This window comes from Crinia signifera, chromosome 2 (assembly GCF_055691185.1).
Source record: "Crinia signifera chromosome 2, ASM5569118v1, whole genome shotgun sequence".
In the NCBI taxonomy this organism is placed as follows: Eukaryota; Metazoa; Chordata; class Amphibia; order Anura; family Myobatrachidae; genus Crinia; species Crinia signifera.
In genome coordinates this window covers 100,788,391-100,809,804 of record NC_139218.1, presented here as the reverse complement: position 1 = coordinate 100,809,804, position 21,414 = coordinate 100,788,391, and the positions used below count along the sequence as shown (strand labels likewise).

Genomic DNA, 21,414 nt, shown 5'->3' with positions numbered 1-21,414 from the left:
AACAGGTGATAGCAATCATAAATTTAGAAACAGAGCATTGTGTCCCTCCTGGAGAAGGTCATGTTGGGAGGTATGAAATTTTAGGACCTGGAACCGACAGAATATACAGGCCACTCCCAAAATAGATTAATACTTCACATAAAGGTTTTGCATTGTGGACCTGCAGGAATAATTCAAAGAGGGCCAATGTGCTAAGAAGCTCTTCAGGTTTTGGCAGTAAGAGCCAGGGGTGGTTCACCCTCTCTGTCAGGGTGCCCACTATCCCCCCCTCCCCCCAGATGGCAGCCCTGTAGAGGGTGTTATTTACAATATAACTGGAATCGGACAGATTCTATATGTCCTTTTCACCTGGATTGTACCTGTGCATAAAATGCTGTGTACCTTCATGTAAGTTTTTCATTGTTCTCATTTATTTTCTGCCTTTAATTTGTAACAATACCCATGGGTTTCATTACTGCGTAAATAACTACCCTATACATGTACAACATGTGTATGGGAAAAGCAAGTCCATGACATTATGTAAATCCCCTTCTAAACATAATTGTTGATGGAAGTAAGCATTTCAGCTGCAAGTATTATTTTTTACTTTCACAGATCATTTACTGGGTGGTCTCAATTTAGCGTTACGTTGGAGAACATCCAATGATCCCATCAGCTAAACAGATAATAATAATACTGCTTTGTCATAGAGCAACTGTCATTAGCATGCTTCAGCCAGTAAATACAACCAGTTGTTTAACTCATCCTTCACAATTTCCAGACACTGTTTGTCAAGGAGCCAGTTATCATGAAGGATTCTTGTCCACAAGCTTTGTAGAGTGTAAGTGTCACTTTTCAGGGTAATTTACAACCACGCAGGCCCCTCCTGTCTGCAGGCTACATAAAATGTATTATAACATGGGCATCATGGACGGTGTAATGGTTAGCATTACTACCTCACAGCACTGAGGTCATGGGTTTAATTCCCACCATGGCCCTAACTGTGTGGGGTTTGTATATTCTCCCCGTGCTTGCGTAGGTTTCCTCCGGGTGCTCCATTTTCCTCCAACAATCCAAAAATATACTGGTAGGTCAATTGAACAAAATTTAACCCTAGAATGAATGTGTGTACATGTGGTAGGGAATATAGATTATAATATCCACTGGGGCAGGGACTGATGGGAATGTTGAAGTATTCTCTGTAAAGCGCTGTGGAATATGTGTACGATATATAAATAACTGTTATTAAAATAATAAATAACGTGCAATTACATCAGGTTCATTTCTTTGAGACTAAGTAAAAACTAGAACCGGAGCGACAGACCGGATTGGCTCCATTCCCCAAATTGTGCCATTCCGGAGCATGTAGTGTCTGAGGGGGGGGGGGTGCATGTCCGAGGAGCAGGGCCGGTGCTACCACTAGGCAGCTTTAGGCAGCTGCCTAGGGCGCTGGCCGCTGGAGGGCGCCCCTTTTTTATCATTTAAATGAAGAGAGCCAGAAGGCAGGAGGGGGACCCGGTGAAGAGTATCTAAGAGCTGGCGCGTCAATCAGACAGCAGCCGCCCGCCTGCCCGGCTAGCCTTCCTTCATCCCACTGACCGCCCCAGCCCCAGTATAGTCAGTGCCTCCCAGTCCCCACCAGCAGCAGTGGCCGGGGCAAAACTATCGCCTGGGGCCTGCTGCTTTATGGACCGCATGTCAGTGCCGCCGTTTTTTTTTTTTTTTTAATCAATAATCTTCTGGGCACAGCGGGAGACCCGCGGCCGTAGGATCGCCAGGATCTGCCTCCCTCCTTGCGCCTGCACAGCGCGCGTGTCTATTGCTCTGTGCTGCTACCTGAACATACAGGGTAGCAGCACATCCTGGCGATCCTACGGCCGCGGGTCTCCCGCTGTGCCCAGAAGATTAATGATTAAAAAAACCGCCCAGGGCTGCTGTAAATAAGAAATGGAGAGCAGCGTGGCGCCGGCCGCTGGACTGTAAGAAGAGCGGGTCCAAGCGGCAGAAGGTTGGAAAGGATGAAGTGGGTGCAATGCAGTGGAGATCGGAGCGGAGGACGTTGAAGAAGGCTGCTAAAACCTGAGGTCCGCACAGGAAGAGCTGCAGTGAGATGAATGCATCCTGTGGATACAAGGTTAGTAGCTACTACACACCCTCTGCTCTGACATTACCCCCCAGCCTATCTCTAACTGTACATCCCCTCCCCCCATCCTAACTAACTATACATCCCCTCCATTCTAATTCTAACTATACATCCCCCCATTCTAACTCTTAAGTATACATCCCCTCCCCCTATCCTAACTCTAACTATACATCCCCCCCATTCTAACTCTTAAGTACAGTATACATCCCCTCCCCCTATCCTAAATGTAAACTGTACACCCCCATCCTACCCTAACTCTAAAGTCCCGTACACACGGAGCGATTTTTGCATATATCACTGGGGGTATGGTCGCTGAGCGTGCATATCCCCATGTGCATGGGGTGACTGTCACTAGGGGAACACTCCCGCAACCAGCGTCTTTCTGGTTCACTAACTCTGTTTTCATCAGCTGGTCACTGATGAAATCCTTCAGCGACTAAATCGCTTAGTGTGTACGGAGCTTAACTCTAGACCTCCCTCCCCCCTCCCAGCCTAACTCTAACTATATACTATCCTACCCACACTCTACCTCTTTCTATACACCCCGCATGGCCAAATCTTAACTATACACCCCCCTTCGTAGCCGAACCTTAATTATACACCCCCCCAGTAGCCTAACCCTTACTATACATAACCCCATAGACTAACCCTATCTATACCCCCACCTGCAGCTTAACCCTATCCATCCCCCTCCCCACAGCCTAAACATAACCATACACTCCCCTCTGCAGCCTAACCATACTCCCCCTTAGCCTATAACCCTAACCATACACACTCCATGCAGCCTATAACCCTAATCATACACACACACACACACACACACACGCACACACCCCACAGCCTATAACCCTCACCATACACAAACACACCCTATAACCCTGTGTAAGCAGCTGTGCCGGATACCCCTCTGTTGTCTATGGGTGCCCTCACGATAATGTATAAATGTTGGAAATGACTGATCAGGAAAAAGGTTATGGGGGATGAAGGGGGGGGGGGGGGGGGGGGGAGTTGGCAGAAGTTTTGCCTAGGGTGCCAAGAACCCTTGCACCGGCCCTGCCGAGGAGTGTCCCATCTGGACAGCCTGTGACACATCTCACCGGGAAGATGGGGTAGGAAAGATTAATACAGCCTCTCCGTATGGTCCGGACTGTTCCAGCTTTTACTACATCCCCAGACCATACAGGCAGGCTGTAATCTCTCCTTCCTTGTCTCTCTGACAGGTGTCACAGGCATCAATAATGGATGGACATCCCCAAGACAAGTACCTCCCTGGACTGGACACTATAATCTCTGCAATACCACAGTTTGATGACCGCAGCTTGTGTGGCGGTCCAGGGCGTGGTCCGGTTCTGTTTTTACCCATTTATTTTTATATTCTAACTTTAATTGACCCCCTCAAAATAACACATAGCTGCTAAAATGTACGCTTTTTAGACTAGTCCTTTTGCTGCCCACACACGGTGCGAAGGTCGGATGCATTTTGACCTTTTTAGTTCAAAATCCATTGCATGCAGTTCACATCGCACCATGTTTCTTTTGATTTTGCCATGCGTGCTCCCGTGCATGCATATCGCAAGTCAATAAAGTATGTGCATGCAGTACTTTTGTACTAGATTGCTTCACATCTAGTTCTAATCGCATTCTGTTTTAGCATATGGAATGCGATTTGAACTAGATGCGATGCGATGCAGCACAAAACGTACCGCGTGTGTTTTCACCTACAACAATCCACCATCACAAAAAGAGAGAACGTGGTTTAGAGCTATGTACACACAAAATTAAGTAGATCAGCAGGGCTACACAGCAAGGCCTGGATGGAAAAGTAGCTGTGTGCAACATCAAAGGCATCTCACATCAAAAGGTCCATTTAAGGACCCCATGAGACCAGTAATACACAGCTGGAGGCTGGTAGTGGAAGAGTTAAATTTCCATATTACATCACCGCTATAGCTTTATCACTCTACTATCACTGTCTGAAAGGCTTCTGCTTCTAGTTGCCAGGCTGCCTTTGTCTTTATCGGTGTCCCTGAGCTGGAAGGATCCGTATTAACCCCTTGCTAGTAACAGAACAGTTCAAGGCCTCTCTTCCTGTTGATGTTACTGCATGCAGAAACTCAAGCATCTAGCTTATACATTTCTACGTACAATTCTTTCTACAGTAAAGTACGATAGGGCAGGGTAATACCAGCCTGAATGTCTGCAGGCAGTGGCGAACATTATATAGTTAGAACCCCCCTAAAGCGAATAATTAGTATCAAAAATACATAAATAAACCAGAACGTTTTCCTCGACCTCCCCTCCCTTACAATTATCAATAGAACATTGTGTATCTGTTGGTTTACGACCGTGCACACCAGCACTACAATTGTTTATCTTTTGCCCTGTGGCAATTAGAAGCAGATTTATGCTCTTTACAGAGAAGATGTGACACATTTATTTTTCACAGGCTTTTATTTTGCTCTACTCCCTGACATTGGTCTGTGCATGCTAATGTCAGTTATGTATGGCCCGGAGACACGGGAGCTCGGCGTGGTGAGCAGATACACGGAGGAGGAAGAGAAGGGAAGGCTGGTTTGTTATCAAGCCTCTGACAGGGCTGGCTCCAGCTGGTCAGATGGGGAGGGGATGGGGCTCCTGAGGAGGACGGCTGCTGTCTGCTGCCCTGGCTCTGGCACTCGCAGTGGCCTCAGGAATCGGGAGGTTTGCGATCCATTCTTCTGCAATTACACTGTAATGCACTTCAAAGGCTCCGCCACAATGCAGAGGACGGCAGTGTGTTTGCTATTAGGTAATTACACGAAGGCCTGGTGACAGGGGAGTTCTGTATCTGTGTTTCCCAGGTATTTCCTGCACACGCAAGGTTTCACCATATTCTCTTTGTAATTATTTCATAAGTGCTATACTAATTAGTACCGCCTGTTATCCATGTGATACTTCTCCAGCAAACAAAAAAAGCCCCCCAAAACGCAGTTTGACTCAAAATGTACAAATGTGCTATAAATACTGGTGTATGGGACACTACAGGCTCCGGAATGCAGAGTTTGATGCCTTGTCCGGCATTCCGGGGTCTTGTCTGGTTTTGGTTTTTACTAATGTAGGGGTGAAAACCGGACCAGGACAAAACATAGTGGCGTAACTATAGGCCCGCAGCCCCCGCAGTGGCGGGGAGGCGCTGAAGCGGTGTGGGCGCCGGGGGGCTGTGGGACTATTGTTACTCACCGTCTTCTGCCGCCGGCGCTTCTATCTGTGCCGGGTCCCGGCTCTCCCAGCCTCAGCAGGCATCGCACAGCCCTCCGGCTACTGCTGCAGCGCTGCTAATACAAAAAAGTGACACTCGGAAAATGGCTGCCCCCGTATAAGGGCAGCCATTTTCCGAGTGTCCCTTTTTCGATTAGCAGCGCTGCAGCAGTAGCCGGAGGGCTGTGCGATGCCTGCTGAGGGCTTGCCCTATGCTGCCTGTCTACAGGGAGTGTGTACAGCGCGGGGACCGGGCTCTGACTTCTGCCAGGGAGTGTGAGGAGCCCGCAGCACTGTAAGTACACGTTCCCCTTATTCTTCTTTAGAAGCTGGCGGGGGGCGCCCCTCTGCATTTTCGGCAGGGGGGCGCAGAATAACTAGTTACGCCACTGACAAAACCGCCGGATCGGACATCAAACTCTGCATTTTGGAGCTTGTAGCCTCCAGTCCAGGGGGGTGTCCTGTCCGGGGGTGTCCTGTCCGGGGGGGCTGCCTGTCACACCTGTCATCAGGTAGAGGAGGAGGGGTAGAATAAAGCCTCCCTGTATGGTCTGGGCACGTAGCAAAGTCCGGACCACACAGGGAGGCTGTAATCTCCCCTCCCCCATGTCCCTGGTGATAGCTATCACAGGGACCCCCCGGACAAGACACCCCCCGGATAGGACACGCCCCGGACCGGACCCTACAAGCTCCGGACTGCAGATATTGATGTCCTGTCCGGCGATCCGGAGATTAGTCCAGGTCCGGTTTTTACATAGTCCTCTAATGTAGGGTACACACCAGAACGATCATGATCGTGCAACTGCTTGGGAGCACACAATCTACAAACGATCTGATCACGTTTGAAGTGATTTTTAACAACTCCCGACTGCAGCCGGTAGGATCTCCAAAACGACCAAACCAGTGGGGACGCGCATCGGATCGGAATCGGATCTAAAACATGCCAAAACATGTCCAATTTACATACAAATTGGTCAAAATTGATGGGATTGAGACCAAATTGTTCTGGTGTGTACCCAGCATTAGTCCCTAACTACCAGAGTAGCTTTCCCAGTCCGCAGTAGATCTCAGTGATCCTATACCATACCTCCCAACTTCTGCAGTTGGGAGGTCGGGACTCCCGCGCGGCGAAGCCAAAAGGGGGCGTGGCCTCGTGGAAAAGGGGGCGTGGCCTCGCGGGGTGACGCGTCAGCGCTGAATAGACGCTGTGCGCGTGCGCACAGCATCTATTCTTTGTAGGCTGGGGGGACTCCCAACTGTCACCCCCCAATGGCGAATATCGGGACGTTCCCGCGGTAAGCGGGACAGTTGGGAGGTATGCTATACTGTAGGTTCTATTCATGTCATATAAAAATGTCTTCTATGTTAATTGTACTATTTTTACCTTTACAGTGAGCCCTGTTTCTAAAAGTGTGCCAAGCACAGCAAGGCATCGTGCCCGAAGCATGGCGAGTAAAGTGAGCCATGTGAGGGGATGCGGTACACTAATTACGGGTCCATGAAAACCTTGTGTCAACCTGTCCAGTGCCACCTCAACCTTTTTGCTCGTGTTTACCTTTTTTTTTCAATGTGGACTTAGTGCATGTCAACCTTTTTCATATGCGGATCCTATTGCCTGTCGAAAAATAGTGGTGGACTTATACACTGTTGACCTATCAGTCCACACTCGTAGATGCATCATCGGTGGGTCCTGCATGGTATCTGGTTGATAGGTCTACAGTGTCTAGTTAGTCGATAATTCAACACCAAAAGGTCAACACAAGCAACATGTCAACATGCAAATGGTCAACACATGAAAAGGTTTCCATTTTGGGGGGGGACTTTTCATACTTTACCAATCATGTGGACTCCGATTAGCCCTGAAGCATTTTGAGCAAAGCGAGCTATTGAGGGTACACGCTTTACAATAATTGGGGGTCCTCATGGTCAAGACAGTCAATGTCTACCTAGTACATGTCAACCTTTTGGTGTTAACCTATTAACTATCTAGATACTGTAGATGATTTAGTCCGGAAGCATCCTGCATACCACTGTTATTCATTGTCCCTCTGGGCCTGTTACACATTTATTATGTAATGGGCCCATTGATTATTAGGACTTGATGTGGCCGCCCTGTATTCAGCAAACTTTCAAAACGTAATGTATTCTTGCCAGGGCCAGCAACAAAAATCCTGAGGCCCAGTACACTGATATCTCTGGGGGGCCCTGGTCGCTCTGGGGGGCCCACTTAACCACACCCCCTTGAGCAAAACATTTTTATTATACTGAGTATTGAATGTTTTTTTTATTGTTACAAAATAAAGAATATTCAGTAATACTGGAGGTGGGTCTAAGTAAGTACCCTTCAAGAATCCAGGCGGGTACCTTTATAAACCATTGCTAGGCACTGCACTGCTGGAACCATGCTTACAGCCCCTGAGCCCCTCATAAGGTACAGGTGTCCCCCTTGACACCCCTGCTATCTGCCCTGTTTCTTGCTAGGAGCTGACATCATTTTCTGATGCCATTAGTTCCTGATGGCCTTTACTACTGGAAGGAGTTATGGCGTGCCCGGCAGGATAAACGTTTCAAAGCAGCTGTCCTGTAACTGGAAACAGTTATATTGCTTCAGTGTTTTTGTATCCACCACTGTAACACTCAGCAAATTAGACAAATTATTAGAGGTACCCAATAACATAGAGGCCCCTGACTAATATGGCATATTACATAAACCTGTTGCATAAACTAGACCTTTCTTATTACCTACCCAATAACTTATTCTATGAGGTCACAATACTATTCACTATGCCAATCATACTGTATTAGTGCCACTGTTCTTTTTAGTGTCTGCTGTCAGTCAGAGGTTCGGGGGATGGGGAGAGATCTCAATAAAACTACAGGTAATGGCATGATTGGCACAAGACGTCACTGTAATAATTTCTCCTCATATCTAGAGATCAGCTATAGAATGTAGTGCTCTTAGCTGTCCCCTTTCTCTTCCTGTGGTAAATATTGACTATGCTATGAAACTATTTCTCAGATCTGCAATACACTTTAGTTCTTTGCAGTCATCAGCTGTTTGGTGAAGTGAGCATCAGAGAATATTGGATTTTGCTCCATGAGTTGTGATGTATACTGTGAATGTCAGCTAAAACATTGCCAGGGTCTGGGCTTTACCTGTTTCCCAGGAAACTAGTGACTCGCTGGATGGGTCTGATACATTACCTAGACGTGCACATTTTGTAGAGTGATAAACTGACTTTAAATGCTTCCACTTTCTGACATATGCGTTATTAATATACCATAAATATAAGAAAGATTTTATGTCAAATAAACTCTATTATAGTTCCAAAGAACCAAACATTCTAAATGATTGAATATTTTGTAGGCTTCTCCAATCCAAAATTATAATACAACACCCCATTGTGGAAAGTGCACATAGAGATATAGGGCCTAAAGCTGTGTACACACAGGAAGTTATTGTAATCTGTTTGCACTGATGTTTGGCGTCTGTGGGCACGGATAACTCTATGTTCGCTGTCTCGTTCGCACCTACCAGTACAGGCGTGGGGCGGTGGCCACGGGCTGCACCCATGGGAACGCCCAGCGTTTCATGGGTGTGCCCATGAAAATGTTGGGCCACCTGACATCAGCGGATGTCAGCTGCCCGCCCACTTCCCGCACAGGGCGCCCGCATTGCTGAGACACCATAAAAGTGTCTTAAGTCTGCGAGTGCTGTAGAAATTATTCGATGGTCGGCAACCAACAAACGATTTCCTCCCCACTTACAAGCTGCAAATGGATGTTTATGCTAAACATCCATTCGCACGTTTACAGGGGGATTCGGCGTGTGAGGGGTGGCGGCCGGCCATGCGGGCATCGTTTGGTGGACTCGCAGTCTTGCGAGTCAACCAGAATAAGTTCCACAGTGCCATTTTGGCTATGGAAGATTTTGACCTTGAACTCCCCAAAACCCAGTGTTACATTATAGATGATAGACAATGTCTAGGTCGACAGTCACTAGGTGGACACAAAAAAGGTCAAAATATCTTAGATCGATACTGCTAAAAGGTTGACACAAGGTTATGGTCGACATAGGCAAGGTTGACAGTCAAAAGGTCGACATGAGTTATTAATTTTTTTTGTGTCTGTGTAATTATACGTCGACATGGACACCGTATATATAGTATGTACCGCGTCTTCTCACACGGCTTCGCTGCGCTCAACACACTATTTGATTCCCACTTGGATAGTAAAGTACAGTATTAACACCTTTTTGAAACAAAATCTTGAAAACCCATGTCGACATTTTGACTATCCACCTTGCCTATGTCGACCGTAAGCTTGTGTCAACCTTTTGACAGTGTCAGCCTAAGGTATGTCAACCATTTTTAGGTGTCAATCTAGTCACTGTCGACCATTATTGGTGGATCTAGTGACTGTCGACCTAGTCATTGTCTATCCACTGACTGCATACCAAACCCAGAACCATACAATCTTCACCTGCCTGCACAGTCTATTTATCCATACATCCCAACATGAGGAGGGGCTGAATGCTCTGTTTCTCAACTTCCTTTTTAATTCATGATTGCTCCACCTGTGGTGAAACACCTTTCTTCTCTATTAACTAGCTCACCACAGGTGATGGCAATCATACAGTAAAATGGAAGTCCAGAAACAGAGCACTGCGTCCCACCTGGAAAGGGTTATGTTGGGAGGTATGAAATAGGCCTGTGATGCAATGTGCATATTTTTAGCCTGTCCCTACCTACATATCCACAAATTGCAGCATTTTGCATAACGGGGGGACGGGCTTGATGATATCAGAGCCCACCCCACCACTAAAGTTTTTTTTCTGCAGAGAAGCACAAAGTGGGTAAGTACTTTAATTTCTTTGTGATTCTTGATATCAAGTTACACACCCACCATGGGGGGGGATTAAAAAAATAAAAAGTATTTCCACATTGGACTGCGCATGGCCAGCTTAGGAAATGCACAACTAACCATGGGTGAAATGTAATAGGGTGAGAGAATCAGAAAAAGAGAGATTTAGTAAGAAATCTCCAGTTTGATTTTGCTTTGGTTTTGCAGTGTAAATGATTGTGGCTTTAAGAAAAACTGGAGATTTCGTACCTCTCTGATTCTCTCACCCTATTACATTTCACCCAAAATGTATACTGTGGTAATATGGTAGATATCTATATTTCTCTGATAAGTTTGAAACTTTGACTAAAACCTTTAAAAACATTTCAAAGTATATGTCATCCATGGGGTCTGGGCAGGTTTGTGTATGACTGTGTATAATGAAGTATTGCTTCTAGCAGCAAGATGTAGAAAGTAAAAGTGTGACTTCAAAAACAAATAATAAACACATTTTCTATTTGATTTCCAAATTAAGGTGAGGTATCAAGGTCACATTTATATCCAACATACAGTGAAAATCTTGTCAAAATATACCTGTATACTTTATTTCTACAGTGCTACGACCAGTATAATCATTGAGCGATATCCAACAAATCATATCTAGGTCAACCGTCAATGGGTCAACACCGTATGGTAGACACACATATGGTCAATATGGTCAAAAAGTCCGGTACTTGTTTCCTATCTGGGCGCCCACGATCAAAATCGCGGTCATCGGGGGTAAAAATCGCGGTCATCGCGGGCATCGCGGGTAAAATTGGATGGTCGCGATGCCCGCGATGACCGCGATCACCGCGATTTTCCCATAGGGAACAATGTTAAAAAGGCTGATTGACCGCGATTTCACTGTTAAATGGCTCAATTGACCCGATTTGGCCATATTAACCCTGAATTAGGCCCAATTAACCCTTAAATGTCCCCCCCAATTTTTGACGCCACCCCACGATCCACGCCAACCCGAAGCGTGGCGAGCGCAGCGAGCCCGCGAGGGGCGGCGGTACGCGTCCTCCGACCTTTTCATGCCCTACTATCCACTAGGGCGTGGTGTGAGAATATAATAGTGTGGCGAGCGCAGCGAGCCACCGAGCCCGAAGCGTGGCGAGCGGACGCGGATACCTTCACTGTGAAGGCCGCGAGGGGACGCGCATAATTGTGAAGGTATCCGCGTCCCCTCGCGGGGCTCGCTGCGCTCGCCACGCTTCGGGCTCGGTGGCTCGCTGCGCTCGCCACACTATTATATTCTCACACCACGCCCTAGTGGATAGTAGGGCATGAAAAGGTCGGAGGACGCGTACCGCCGCCCCTCGCGGGCTCGCTGCGCTCGCCACGCTTCGGGTTGGCGTCGATCGTGGGGTGGCGTCAAAAATTTGGGGGGACATTTAAGGGTTAATGGGCTCTGTGGCCCATTTAACATTGATTCCTATGGCCAAATCGGGTGGATTGAGGCATTTAACAGTAAAATCGGGTCCATCGCGGCTTTTAACATTGATTCCTATGGGAAATCGTGAGCATCGCGTCGCGGGCATCGCGGGTACATTTATGGCCGGCCGCGACGCGACCGACACGATTTCCAAGTTTAACATTGGTTTCAATGGGAAATCGCGGGCATCGCGTCGGTCGCGTCGCGGCCATACATAAATGTACCCGCGATGCCCGCGACGGGCGCCCAGATAGGAAACAAGTACCAAAAGTCCACACATAAAAAGATCAATCTGGCTATGGCCGACACATGATGGGAGTTTTTGGGGATTTTTTGTACTTTGTAAAAAAAACATTTTCATACTTTACCATCATGTAGACCACTGGTTCCCAACCCTGCTCCTCAAGTACCCCCAACAGTGCACGTTTTTGCAGGTCACCCAGCAGGTGCACTCATTATTCAGACACATTTTAAAAGATCCACAGGTGGAGCTAATTATGTCACTTGTGATTCTGTGTGGAGACCTGGAAAACATGCACTGTTGGGGAAACTTGAGGACCAGGGTTGGGAACCACTGATGTAGACTCTGACTGGGAATGGTAAAGTGCAGCCGTGGCAGAGCAAGACCCCTGGCCCAAAAGCATGTGAGAGTGACACGTTAAACTAATTGGAGTGTCCAAATATGTATCCAGGAATAAACTATTACTTTAAATTGAGTTTATTTCTTCAGTTGGACAATATATCACCTACAGTATGATTTGTCACGTTCTGCTCAATTGGGATTTCATTTCCCTGGATCTAATGCTATGCTATATTCTTATTTGTGCTTTTTGTTTTTTAGCCAATTTTTCCGAAAGACTTGTATTCTCAGAATAGATTTTTGCTGTTTTATTCTACAACAGGTAAGTGCTTTACATGATGAAGTCAACAATTACATTTAAGGAGATTATTTCAGAGCCTTTTAAATATGCCCCCAAGTCAGGAGATCGAAACATGTTTCGCTGATTTAAAAAAACAAAAAACGTTTTTAACAATGTCCAATAGAGGGCAGCACACACTGACATTTTGCATGGATCACCAATTTCCCTTCTCTTGGTCTTGCGCTGAATATCTGCTTTTATGCTGGTTTGTGTTTCCTCCAAGATGTTTCTCCAGCTTGGCTGAATGAGTGAAAGAATTAGCGAGGGAGGGAGAACAGGGCAGGAAGACTAATAAGATCAGGGAAAGCATAAGGAGCTGGAGACATAATAGGGATGGAACTATACAAGGACAAGGAGAATCGGGGCTGTTCGCCCTATCATTCTCTTTCGTGCAAACCATCCAGTCATAAATATTTAGCAAGTCTATGAATCCTGAGCAGAGGCAGATTGCATTATTCAGCCGTGAAGATGGTTTTGCTACAGAAAGTTTAGTATTCAGTCTGTTATGATTTATATCCATGAGATCTTGAATTCCTATTATTTCAAACCTGTTCTTCCATTTTTTTTTTTTTTTGCAGGACTTGCTAATAGTTTTAGGAAAATTGGACCTAACATGCCTTTGGTCATAATGTTTATCTTGGCAGAACAGATGAGTTTGTTCCAGATTTCTGAAAGTGACCTAAGCACAGAAATGTTTATGTTAGCAGTGTTTTTACTACTGCTCCTGGGAACATTTTCCCAGAAATCAGGTATCTAGGACACTTCCAAAACCTGGAACAAAAAGTAAGTGGTTATGGTCGGCAACTTTGCTACAGACATGAGTGCCAAGCATACCCTGGGGGATGGCAGGTGGTGTGGGAGGTAAGTAAAGTCCATCTGTACAATGTGCTTCAGTAGATTTTTGAATGGTCTACAAATTCTAGTTAAAAGAAAAACTTATTTAAAAAAAAATGCATTCTGGATAAGCAATCCCATCCATAGACTCCATGCAGTTCCCAGAGGTACAATGTACCACAGCATTCTAATCCAGCGCTCTGCAGACGCACAACAGCACAATGATATCTGCCGGCAGCATACACAATGAAGAGGGCTCTTTATATATACTCGTAGCATGGTTCAGGGTCTCTGGCTTTACGAGTATAACAATACTCATGAATGGAAAGGATGGAAGAGAGGGAGTCAATTAGGTGGCTCTTGAGGGACGGAAATCTTAGGTTATCAGTCATTCAAAGTGAGTCATTATGTAGGACCTTCTGGGGGTAGTTAGCATATTCAGGTATATCAGTCTGAAGGATGGCTCGGGATTCGTCTTCCACTAGGAAAAACAAAGGATGAAAAAAAAAAAAAAAAGTTGAGGCGGTGTGATCCGGAACGTAACAGGATAAAGTGACTACGGCAGACCTGATATTTTTGCTAGCCCCGTAATTTTCTCTCAGGCATATTATACAGCGCTAGAAAGAGCTTCTTGGCAGCGAGCCAACATGCACACTTGCTCTGTGCTCAGGGGGATTTCATGCGCAGGTTTTAAATAGCCTCGCTCTGCCCGTCTTTCATTTGCTAAAAGGTGATTTCCTCCTCTTCTCTCCTTGCCCGCTCGAAAATGAATCTCGTGAATTGCTAATTATGCCTTACGAGGCACGTTATGAGACAGTTCTATGAATTGCATGAAGGTCGGGTATTAGGAAGCCGAATGGGACATTGAAGGAACATTCCGGGGCTGTTGAAGATTATGGGTAAAATGTAATTCTCAGCAACACAGGCGTGCCATGTGATAAGGAAGAGGAGGAAAAGAACCAAGTTGTTTACTTATAAATAATTGTAAATATATTTGATAGCATATGTTAACATTATACAATATAGCTGTAGATAATATACACTGTTTCTGGCACTCCATAAAAAACGATCATTTTCCAAGCAGTATTGCTTGCATTATCACATTTTCTATTCTGCATTTGTTATTTGTACATGTGTTGTGTTACAGAGAGCTCGGAATCCTGATATTGGATTTATGGGATGGGAGCTGTGCGCATTCCATGTTTTTGCTGTAGTAGACCATATGGCAGTGGCTGGAGACATTCGTTATGGTCTCTAGGCAGACACGGATAGGTTTATGCTAGTTAAACCGTGCTCATTTAATAAGAGCACCTGGAACACGTTGCCTGCTATCGTCTTTCATGTCTCCAAGCGCTCAATATTGTTACACGGATCTGCCCTTAGAAGACAGAGCTGCTCCTGCGGGTGCTTGCAAGGTGCTAATTATGCTATTTTGCCTTAACAATTGAGCATCATATGGCTCAGCTATTTATGCATTCCTCATCCACCCCAGTCTCGTGTGATTTATAAGCAGCATCTTCCTAGAGATCTGAGAAGCATTGCAATATTTTCCCATACAAACCTGAAAGAATAAAGAGCTCCTCAGTCAGTCTCTCTATTAGTTTCTATGGTCCAAAAACATCTAAAATAATAGGAGTAACCTACGGTATGTGCCTTCTTTCAATTTTTTACTTAACATGGAAAATCTGTAGAAGACGGGATCGTTATATTAATATGGACTAGATAAAGCATATGTGAATATAGATGACTGAAGGGGGAATAAGAATCTACGCTCTTTCTCACGAGGGCCAATTTGTCATTGGATATTTGTGGCTTAATCCCTGATCTCCGATACCTGCGATGCGATATTGCCATGTTTACCAATATCTGGAATAGGAAGATTGGTCCCTGCAGCTACCAACATCTGAAGATTGTGGGCACAGATTGCATTGAATATGCAAGCAATGATCCATGGCCCTCAAGCATGCTTACCAACTTTCTGGCCTCCCAAGTGGCAAGGTGCAGCCAGATTTGTAAAATAGGGGGCATGGCCTCAACATGGATGGGCAGTCTGGGGGTGGGGATGCATGAGTGTTTCTTTGTAGCCCCCCCCCCTGCTATTCAATGGCCAGAATACTGTGAGTTAATAGCGAGTGGGGAAGCAACAATGACATGATTCAATGCAAATGATGTCATCAGCCCAGGACCTCCTACTTTCAAGGGCAGCTGCGGGGAGCTATGGGCAATTATACAGCTAGTAAAGTGCAGTATGATACGGATCCATTGATTCCAATGGAGTGATGCATGTACTGTACACATTTAGCACAATGAAATGCACAGAACGAAGGCGACTTTGGAAAAAAAAAAAAGACCTCTTTATCTCTTTTATGAATACCAAGAGAAATCCTTGTATGAACAGTCTCCACAGGGAGAATAAAGAGCCTATGGGTTGTAATTTTCGATGAGCAGTTTTAGCTCATTTTATAGTGCTTACAGTCCCCTTTTCACATATGCGAGGTGGGAATTACCTGGGTCTGAAATGGGTGAGGAACCATGGAAGAATAAAGGCCGCCATACACTATGCGATTTGGCCCCGATTTCACCCGATCCAGATGGATCGGGCAGTGAAATCGGACCAAATCGCAGGTTTTGACACCCGGTCCGACCCGATGCGCGGTCCCGTGCGCATCGGGTCAGAGTCGGGACGTCGGACCAGCTGCACATAAGATAAATCTTATGTGCAGCCGTGGGGACTCTGAGGACGCCGGCGAGGGAGGGGGGCGGCAGGGGGAGCCGGAGCAGGGAGCTGTCATGCTCCGTCCGGGTAGGGGGGGGGACACGCCGCTAGTAGTGCGGACGCTGCGGGGGACACAGGTGGCAGTGACATAGAGCCGGGCGGGGGGACCCAGGAGCTGTGAGCACTGAAAAAAAAAAAGCCCATACAATGAATGGGCAGCCTGTGATTGGCTGAGCGCTCTCTCAGCCTGTCAGCAATTGGCTGAGAGAGCGCTCAGCCAATCACAGGCTGCCCATTTATTGTATGGGCTTTTTTTTTTTTTTTAGTACTGACAGCTCCCGGCTCCCCCCGTCCGGCTCTATGTTACTGCCGCCTGTGTCCCCCGCAGCGTTCGTACTACTAGCAGCGTGCGTCCGTCCCCCCACATGCCTTGCAGCATCCCCCGCCCGCCACCTCGATGTGCCCGGCCCCCCTGCTCGCTCCCCATTGCAGCTCCCCGGGAGTTGCAAATGATACATCGCATGCGATGTATCATTTGCAAAACTTGGCACATCAAGTGCCAAATCGTGTGTCCCCCTCCCGGGGAGCTGCAGGGGGAAATCAGGTCCGACTTGTCCTTAGGACAAGTCGGACTAATGTATGGGGGCCTTAACAAGTATCTAGAGCAGTGGTTTTCAACCACTGTGCCGTGGCACACTAGTGTGCCTTGAGCTGTTCTCAAGTGTGCCTCTAGATCTAAAGATGCCCAAACTAGTTTACAGCCACCACCAGTTCAAGTGTTATTTACTGGTCTCTTCTTTTCATTTAAAGGGCCAATGTATTTTATTTGTGTTACCTGTGGGGACCAGTGTGATTGTTTTTTATATGGGGGGCAATAGGTTTGGTTTTTTCTGTTGGGGCCAATGTGTTTTGCCCTGTGGGGATCTCATGGTGTGCCTTGGCAATTTGAAAATCTTATTTAGTGTGCCACAAGGTAAAAAGGTTGAAAATCACTGATCTAGAGTCTTCTTAGTAGCAGCCTAATGCTGCCAGGAAAGGGTTAAATGAATACGCGCATGCATGGCTAATATCCAAGTACACACATAGCAATTTTATCTGAATAGATCCCATTGCCGGTTACAGCTAATGCCATAGCTTTTCATCGCATGTGCTGATTCAAAACAGTAGATGGTGTTAAGCAGCGAAAACGTGAGGTGACTTGCGGGTTACCTCATGGGATGAGCGGATATAATCCCTATATCCGGCACTGCAGAAAGGTGTTATCACTGCTTTATAATTAGAATGCCAAAACCACCAAGTTTTATGTTACCAGTTAAGATATGTGAAAGTGTAATAGATTGAAAACCTTATGTACGCATATAAGCTAAAATAACGAGACATTCAGCATGTTTCATTAGATAGGTTTACAGTACTGAAAAGGTTAAGTGAACATTTCCTCAGACATGTAAACCAGAAGTGATAGGGTAATGTACTGCAGACATGCAGGATCTGTAAACATTTGTAGTCAGAATCAGCTCGCAGAGTATCGATTCACTGACGGCAAAGGATTGTGATCACTGACAGGGTGGTCCGGATGTCAGTGGGAATCGTAGTTGAATGCAAAAAATTGACAAGCCTGAAATCTAAAGGGCAAGCAACACATGTAAACAGGAATTCTTTTTTCTATTATTTAAAAAAAAATAATAATAATCTTTCATGCATGAGGCAGAGATTATAGGTGTGTAATTTATTAGGTCTTTCCTTGTCTATGACTTGCGAGTCTCTCTGGCTGCCCATAATCAAGCGCCCAAGGCGATTAGTAGCTGGTAATGAAAAACCCCTCACCCCCCCTCCTCCTCCCGCTCACGTCTGCTACTTCCACATTACAAGGCTGCAAGGAATCTTAACTTCCTACTTCTCAGACCACGTATTGTGAAATGAGCTTGCACCACCAAGACTCTTCCTTTATGTAAGCCGAGCAGAAGCCAGTCAATCACATTTCCAATGGGAATAAGAAATAATGGACCCCAGGAGTAAATTTCTGACATGAAATGGAACTTGTCTCTTTCTAAATCATTACCTATAAAACTCAACTTTTAATGATCTATTGAGTATTTTTTATACACTTGTAATGGGTCTTTTACGCTACAGGGTTGAACTGAAACCATCCTTGAATTAACTCCTATTGTAAAATCTAAAGATGTACATAATCGAGGAGTTACTCTGACCATATAAAAGCACGGAACCACAGTCTCAGGCATTTATTCCCTAAACAGCGGCTTCTCAAAGCTTATGATTACCTGCATTTTTGCCATAGAAAGCCTTCATTTAGTAAGGAAACAAGTAAGGCCTTTATACGGGATGCAGTCATTTGGTCTACTGCATTATGGTCGACAGTCATTAGGTCGAATCCATTAGGTCGACATGCTAAAAGGTCGACATGACTCTAGGTCGACATGGGAAAAGGTCGACATGATTCTAGTTCGAAAGGTCATTAGTTCGACAGGTCATTAGTTCGACAAGGTCATTAGTTCGACATTGTCTATGTCGACATTCACAAGGTCGACATGGCGTTTTTCACTGTTTTTTGAGCCAACATGTGCCGACAGGCGGTATTTCATGCCCTACCATCCACTAGGGCGTGGTGGGAGAATAAAATAGTGTGCCGAGCGTAGCGAGGCACCGTGCCCGACGCATCGCGAGCGCAGCGAGCGATGCGAGGGGATGCAGTGCACTTTAAACTGTGTCCATGTCGACTGTGTTGACATTCAGGTAAAAAAACAGTGAAAAACCCCATGTCGACCTTGTGAATGTCGACATAGACAATGTCGAACTAATGACCTTGTCGAACTAATGACCTGTCGAACTAATGACCTTTCGACCTAGAGTCATGTCGACCTTTTAGCATGTCGACCAAATGGATTCGACCTAATGACTTTCGACCATAATGCAATAGACCAAATGATCCCAACCCGTATATTCTATATTTCTATATTATTCTACAGAAAAGTGACCTGTGTTATTTTATGTTACAATTATTACATCTAAAATAAACATTGCAATATGTAATTAGGTGTGTGTGCATGCGTGTGTGTGCTGTATGTATGTAAAGTACAATTTCTGGATTCAGGCATTCAGACTAAAGCAGTATGTTGGGAAAATAAAAAGGATGGCAGCCTTATAAAGAGATGGCAATGAGGCCCTTTAATTCTTATTAGGGTTCACAAACATTTTTGAATCACGGCACCCTAGAGTATCATATATTTTTACGGCACCACTACGCCATACATTTCTTATAGAGAAACTTACTTAAAAATATAAAATTAAGTAAATTGTATTTTTATGTCACGTGTATGTTCAGTTATGTAGTCAAGGACAGAATTCACTACCGTTTCACCACATATTTTATAATTGGGAGCCACAAGCACTGGTTTACCTATTACTTTACCATAAATAATTTGAATTGGTCCTAGACCACCAACCCAGGGCACCCCTGCAAGTACTCAGAGGCACACCAGGGTGCCACATCAATCCATTTGGGAACCACTTTATTAGGTGATTGGGGCTCATGCTTGCCTAGGGAAGCCATACGGTATAACTGTGTGTACCCTGTCCTGCATATGCAGACAGTCATTTACAGTGCATAATAAATCCCAGAAAATGGCTGCTAATAGTTTTATTTATGGCTTGTCCACGAGCATGTTATGTAAATCAGGCTCTCTTCTGTAACGTTTCTGAACAGAGCAGTGATGAAAACTCACATGAAGATCATTGATCTCTATGGCGACATCGGTGCAGTGCACACACAGCTGTCTCGTCAGTTGACAGAACGGGACAGGAAAAAGGACGGCCTATTCTATTTTTCTCTTCTCTCGTCATGCACTGTGGTAAGACGGCCGTGTGCACTGCACCAGCATCTCTCATTAGAGATTATAATCTCTTTGTGAGCTTCCTTATCTTTTTCATTCACTTGTCAAAAGTGGTATGGAAGAGAAGCAGATTTAAATAACACTTGTGTCCACAGGCCCCATTCATTCTAATATACCTTAAAGACTAGCTTAGTATAACGGTAAACAGGATTTTCTTTTAGTGTTTTAAAACAATGTGTCAAGTGCATTTGTGTGGTAACTTATAGCAACCAGTGAGGCTTGCTTTCAAGGTCTAACTTGCACTAGATCTGTTAAGTTTGAATTTTTTGGGAAATAATCTTATGCTTAATTTTTTATTTCTCCATTTAACCTAGTTTAACTGAGGAATTCCCTTCTTCAGCATCTTAATGAAAATTCTGAAGCGCAAAAGCATGGCGAGTCACGCAAGCCATGTGAGGTAATGCGGTAAACTAATTGGGAGCCCACATGGTCTGGTGTCAACATTGACATAACAAATGTGAAAAACTCAAGTTTAAGTGTCGCCATTGCACTAGCAATCACTACGGTCTGTGCAGGCTTTGTGTTATCAGAGCGTCAGTTCCCATGCTCTGACCAATCAGCACATCTTCATTCTTTTCTATGCAGTGACCCCGAGTGACCTCTCTCTCATTTGTGATAGGGCTCCCAGGGAAGCAGCAGCATCATTTGTTTGTGTTGCCACGTATGAAATGTTATGTAGACCGAAGAGGACGTGACTTTCAAATTTTGAGCAATAAATTGGTGAACGAGGGCTGTGTGGGGTTGTTTTCATTTAATAAAGTACCACATTCAGTATTGTCTTTTGTTTCATTTTCTTTTCACAGGTGCCATTGGGGTCTTGATGTCCAAGCATGTTGGCACAATTGCTAAAAGGGAAACCGGCACAAGGTTAACATGGATAAGGTCGAAGCGTGGAATGGACAACCTGTGGTTTTCACTATTGTTTGGGGTCAATGTTGACACCTGAGCATGCGGACCCCCAATTAGTGCGCCTCACTCAACTTGCTTCGCTCGCCATGCGCCGTGCCAGGTGTCTCACTGCGCTCAGCACACTTTGCCTTTCTCAGTTGGAGTCCACGTGAATGTTAAAGTATGTAAAAGTTAACAACAAATCCTTTAAAAAAATACAAGTTGACCTGTTCACGTGTTCACCTTTTCCATTTTATTTATTTATTAACAGTTTCTTAGGTACTTATGTAATATCTGGGCTCCCGTTTTTCTTATGAGACCGCGTCCCCTCGCAGGGCTCGCTGCGCTCACCACACTATATAAAATCAACTCCATGCGTAGTAGGATAGTAGGGGTATGAAAAAATGGGGTGCATTTAACATGGGAGCCCAGATAATACATAAGTACCGTTTCTTTATTAGCGCACA

At 45.4% G+C, this 21,414-nt stretch overlaps 1 long non-coding RNA gene across 6 annotated transcripts in view; it reads left to right on the top strand.

Moving 5' to 3' along the window:
* The window catches only part of LOC146058802 (uncharacterized), a 780,737-nt gene extending 759,548 nt beyond the window's left edge, over positions 1–21,189 (top strand). For 2 of the 6 annotated variants that reach the window (XR_014469964.1, XR_014469966.1), the window contains exons 2-3: positions 20,374–20,456; positions 20,863–21,189. This is a non-coding gene — a long non-coding RNA (uncharacterized LOC146058802). Of the gene's footprint in view, positions 1–4,750; positions 4,911–12,522; positions 12,584–13,287; positions 13,463–18,306; positions 18,474–20,373; positions 20,457–20,862 lie in introns of those variants that run through there. The other 4 variants (XR_014469965.1, XR_014469963.1, XR_014469962.1 and 1 more) reach the window with 4 other exon arrangements.
* Positions 21,190–21,414: the final 225 nt, after the last annotated feature.